General features: G+C 43.0%; 1 long non-coding RNA gene across 1 annotated transcript; it reads left to right on the top strand.

The window, feature by feature from the left end:
• The first annotated feature begins 4,126 nt into the window (after positions 1–4,126).
• On the top strand, positions 4,127–4,960 carry LOC125249084. Its single transcript, XR_007180493.1, has 3 exons — positions 4,127–4,219; positions 4,320–4,354; positions 4,577–4,960. It is a non-coding gene; the product is annotated as an uncharacterized LOC125249084 (long non-coding RNA).
• Positions 4,961–5,782: the final 822 nt, after the last annotated feature.

The following is a 5,782-nucleotide window of genomic DNA, read 5'->3' as shown; positions in this document are numbered from 1 at the left end:
ATCACACCACTGCAGTCCAACGTGGAGGCCATCCTCAACCTTCCTGTGCCAACATCGGCTGGAAAGCTTGCATCCTTCCTCGGCATGACTGCTTACTATCTCAGATTCTTACCTCAGTATTCTGCAATCACTGCCCCCCTGCGACAGCTGCTCAAACATAACGCCTCCTGGGCATGGACAGCAGAGTGCGAACGTGCTATCCAACAGCTCAAGCACCACCTCACGTCACCACCTACACTAGCTCATTTTGATCTCTCCAGTCCCACCCTAGTGACATGTGACGCATCAGCAGTGGCAGTTGGAGCAGTCCTGTCTCAGATGCATGGCGGCATTGAAAGGCCTATTGCATTTGCTTCGCGGGCTCTGAGTACAGCGGAGCAGAAGTACTCAGTGGGAGAGAGAGAGGCGCTGGCGTGCATTTGGGCATGTGAGCGCTGGCACATGTACTTATATGGACGATCATTTACACTCAGAACAGACCACCAGGCGCTTACTGCCATCATGTCCTCTTCAGGAACTGGCCACAAGCCACTCAGACTCCACCGATGGGCTGATAGGTTGAATCAGTACAATTATCAGCTGCAGTTCACCCCTGGAAAAAACAATGTGGTTGCAGATTTACTGTCACGTTCATCTGTGGAGTCAACCAGCACAGTCAGCCAGCCAGAGTCAGACATAGAGAGTGACCTTGTGCAGTTAGTGTATGAGCTCTTACGGTCATCAGTGTCTCTTGAGGAGCTTCAGCGAGAGTCTGCAGCAGACCCACTATTCATTACTCTCAGCACCTACATACAGTCAGGATGGCCAGCTCAGGTGAGCTCTGACCTGATCCCCTATTCACGAGTTAAGTCAGAACTGACATGTTGGGGTGAGTCTTGCATTGCACGGGGAAACAGAGCAGTCATTCCCCCGCCACTTAGGGAACGGGTTCTCTCAATGGCACACGAGGGTCATGTGGGGATAGTTAAACTGAAGCAGAGATGCAGAGACTTGGTTTGGTGGCCAGGGATTGATAGAGAGCTAGAAGCTCTTGTACGTGACTGCACACCTTGTCTACTTAGTGGTAAAACAGGAACTCCAGCTCCGCCACCCTTGCAGCCTGTCGACTGGCCCGCCAAGCCATGGGAGCATCTCCAGATGGACATCTGTGGAGAACTTGTCTCTGTTCCCCACCATCAGCGGTTCCTAGTTGTGTTGTATGACCTCCATTCGAAGTGGCCTGAGGTTGTGCCTATGGGGTCAGTTACAGCCTCTGCAATGATTGATTTCCTGGAGCAACTCTTTTCCCGTTGGGGCATCCCGCGTGCCATTACCACAGATAATGGGCCGCAGTTCATTTCCAGCGAGTTTTCATCCTATCTGTCAGCCAAGGGAATAGCCCATATACGTACTGCCTACTACCACCCCCAAGCTAATGGTGGCGTGGAAAGATTTAACCAAAGTCTGAAAAATGGTATACGCGCACACCTTGCCCAAGGTTTTCCTTTTAAGGCTGCTCTCTCCCAGACACTCTTGCATTATCGTGCCACTCAGCATGCCACTACAGGAGTATCCCCGGCCAGTCTCATGCTCGGCAGAGAGCTGGAGTTACCATTGACCAGATTGCGCCCACCTCATCTGCTCCCAGTGAACACTTCGGCCCGGGCACAGGTTCATCAACACCAGCGCAACATGAAAGCCAGATATGACCGCAAGCATCACGCTCGGCCTACCAAGATACGAGTACGGGATTGGGTAAGAGCCCGTAGACCACACCGCAGCAATAAACTTGACTCTTTCCTGTCTGAGCCTCTTCAGGTCAAACGGCAACTAGGGCCAGTCACTTTTGAGCTTGCTAATGGATCCCGCTGGCATGCCAGTTGTCTCCGAAAAGTGCCCAAACCTTCCACTGTGGAGGAAAGCCTAAACCGATCTATGGTCATGGACTCCATTCTGCCCCCACCGAATCTGGATTCTGGTGAAGTAATCAGACAGGAAGTGGGAACTGATCACTGTCAAAGTCCACAATCTGCAGATGCCCCTGTGTCAACTCGCCCTGTGAGGACGAGGGCACGTCCTGCGCATTTCCAGGACTTTGAAGCTACATTTCATACTTAAGCTTGGTGGGAGGGGGGAAAATGTTGTGGTTGTTAACCAGTTCTTCATTGTTATCTGTTGTCGTAATACTGTTGTGAAATCATACTTGTGCGCATGCCTCTCAGGTGTGCCGTATTCTGTGCTGCTGAAGTTTCAGTGAGTAAAGTAGCGTTCTGCCAAATCGCTGTTTGTGTGTCTTCTCCTGAACGTAACACGTAACATGTGGTGTGTTTTTCTTTTCTTTTTTCTATTTTTCACACTTGTAGCGGGGCGTCAGTCTTTTGAGCAGGTCAGCTTCATAATATATTGTTTTTTATGTACTTCATGCCCCAGCCAATCTGCAACTCTACATTAAGTATATGGGCATTTGTAATATAATTAGATGGTCCTTTTTTACATCTGAATACAGTCTTTTCATGTAATGTAATAAAGTATATCCATAAACAGCTTTGTTAATATACAGTTGAAACAAAATTCTTTCAGTCAACCAATAGAAAGAAGAAGAGAAGAAGATTTATTGCAGCGACTATCTCTGTCTCTATAGGACACAACAGTGTGATCTTTTATTCAAGAAAGTCTGTGAGTAAAGTTTTGTTTTGTTTTTTTCTTTACTTTCATGCACTGTTAAATTTAGGACTTGTTTAAATTGTTTATCTTTTCTGTTTGATTTTGTGAAACAGCTTTCAATGACATTTTTAAGAATGTCTTGAAAATTTATCATATACTGTATGTACATAAACACGTATGCTATAGTCCTGCATTAAAATGCTGCGAAATAATGTAAATTACCGGGTTTTTTGGGGTCATTTTCCCCCTAAGTATTATGTGACAAACTGGAATTGTATAATTTTATTTAATATAATATCAATTATTAATAATAACAATGCATATACTGTAATAACAATTATTTATTTTAATATTTTTGTCCCTCTAGATGATTTAACCTAGATGTTTTTAACTGTGACAAAATGAATCAGCATTTCTTTATACTGCTGCTTTACCTCTCACAGTGTAAGTTACTATTTTGTGTTCTGTTAAACTGTTAAACCACTTAGACTAAATGAATATCTAGGTCTACAGCAGGCAAAACTAACTGTCCTCTTACTCATTCTATTTCTAGGCAGGTCAGATAATGCAGACGTTGTGACTCAGAATCATCTGAAGATTGTTCAGGCTGGAGACAGTGTTAACTTCACCTGTGTTTTTCCAAGAGAGTCAAGAACCAGTGTTGTTTGGGTCAAACAAAGAGTGGGAGAGAAACCCCTTCCAATTGTTTCAACATATCAAGCTTTACCTGTCGTCTTTGGAAATGGCTTTGAAAAACGCCTTTGTTGTAGCAAAAGACGAGAGCAGTTTTAATCTGAGCATCACAAATACAGAAGAATCAGACACTGCAACATACTATTGTGTTATATATGTTTATAATTTCCGACTTGGGGAGGTCACTGATCTCATTGTTAAAGGTAAGCAGAATATTCACTTAAATGTTACTGTGCTACATAGTAGTCATGTCTGGTCAAATAAGCATTATGTTGTTGTTGCTGTTTATTTTCTTTTCAGGTGGAGAACTGAGCATCGACTCTGATCATCAGAAACCTGCGTCAGATCCAGATCATCCAGAAGAGTCTGCAGTGGCCCTGCAGTGTGCCGTCGTCACTCAGAGCTGTGCAGGAGAACACAACGTCTACTGGTTCAGACACGAATCTGGAGAATCTCCTCCAGGAATCATTTACACTCAGGAGCGCAGGAACGGTCAATGTGAGAGGAGCTCTGATGGGAACTCTACCACACACAAATGTATCTACAACCTGCCCAAGAACAACCTCAGTCACTATGATGCCTGGGATTTATTACTGCGCTGTGGCCTCATGTGGAGAAATACTGTTTGGAGATGGAAGAAACGTTGATTCACCAGGGCCAGGTATCCACTGAATTTGCCAAAAAAATAAATAAATAAATAAATAAAAATAGTGTGGGCTCATGGTGCTGTTGCATCTCTAATATCTTTTTAAAAAGAAGTTCTTTTTCATATCTGCAGATAGACCATGGAGTACAATTGTTCTGGTTTTAGCAGCTTCAAACAGTTTATCAGTGATTGTGATCATAGTTCTGGGCTCACAGTTGTACAAGCACCAGCGAAAAGGTAAGATTTACATGCTTTATTTTTATTATACGTAATAATATTCAAAGCAGTATCAGTTTCAGTGCAGTTGTAACATATAAATTCTTATTGTTTATTCAAGACGAGATCCCGTATATTGTGCTCGATCAATCAGTGGTAAGACTTTTGCTTTACCTTTAATGTGCTTGCTTTCAGACTTGACATAGTGTGTTTTATGCCAATATACCTTTACAGATAAAATGTGAAAGTGCATAATGTCTGCATGAAGATTTAATCAATTATATATACAGTAGGCCTATTTAAATTCTAATTTTTGTAGAATTTTGTAATCAAAATATTTGAATCACTGTATCATTATAACTGTGGATTCTGTTTCAGGCTGATGACATCACTACTACAGTCGATTATACAACCTACCAAAAACGTCTTTAACCTTTAGAAGGCTTGAGGAATAAAACTGGCAGAACAAATGAGACACGAAGTTTGACTTTCACCTTTCACTTTTCATCATGTTTTTTAGCAGTTGGTCGAAAGAATAAAATCAACTTTTTTGAATGATTACAGCACATACCTTAGTAAAAAATAGGACATGAATTTACAATAATTGTCTCCTTTGGTTTTGCATTTTGTTTATGTTTTATATCTTTTATTTTGTAATTTGGCATAGTCATGTTTTCTTGGTTTGTCATGTGACCCCCTTGCCCTTCATGTGATCTTTTCCTGTGCTCCTTAGTACTTGTATCATGTTCTGATTGGTTTCCTTGTTTCGTTGTGTCATTAGGGCCCGAGCACCAAAGTGTGAGGACACCTATTGGATTTCATCCGTTTATTATTATTATTATGTTCTGATTGGTTTCCTTGTTTCTTGTGTCGTGTTCTGTTTGGTTATTTGTCTGATTGTTCTCAGGTGTTCCTTGTTCAGTGATTAATCTTTGTGTATATATAGCCCTCATGTTACCATTGTCTCTTGTCTCTGTCTGTGTAGTCCATTATTTGTTGAGTCTATGCTTAGGTCAAGTTCCCTTTCAGTCGGTCACGTTCGACGTACGTCAGTAGTGACCAACGAATTGGGATATCGCTTAGAGAGCCCTATCAGTTTCAAGTGAACTAAAACAAGTCAATGGAATTGGCGTGCGATATTTGCATAATGCGCACCGCCCCCGACAGGTGTATATAAATAGGAAGCGGATGCAATCGCACTCTGTCTTTCGCTTCGGAGCCATACACTGGTGTCCTGCTTCAGACTTCAGTAAAACTGAAACTAAAAACTGCCTCAGAAGAGGATTAAACAGCGAGCTGTTCGTGTTGGTAGTGAAGGCACTCCAGCGAGGTCGCGAGCTTCCGAGGAGCCGAGCTATAAGCTCTCAACTGCTGTTGTAACAGCAACACTCTAAAAGTGTGTGTGCGTGTTGCGATTTGGGCCGGTTCCTCGGTGTGTTCAGGGAGTGGTGTACCTGAGCACATCGCGTCACTCCCTGTGTGCTTCAGCACAAGTGAGCTGATCTTTTCCCTTCTAAAAGAGCTTTACAGACGAACCTGACAATATGTCATTTCGTCTGTGCGTTACTGGGTGCGGTCGTTCCC

This window comes from Megalobrama amblycephala, linkage group LG1 (assembly GCF_018812025.1).
Source record: "Megalobrama amblycephala isolate DHTTF-2021 linkage group LG1, ASM1881202v1, whole genome shotgun sequence".
Taxonomy (NCBI): domain Eukaryota; kingdom Metazoa; phylum Chordata; class Actinopteri; order Cypriniformes; family Xenocyprididae; genus Megalobrama; species Megalobrama amblycephala.
The sequence above is the reverse complement of the archived record's forward strand: the minus strand, read 5'-3'. Positions and strand labels throughout refer to the sequence as shown.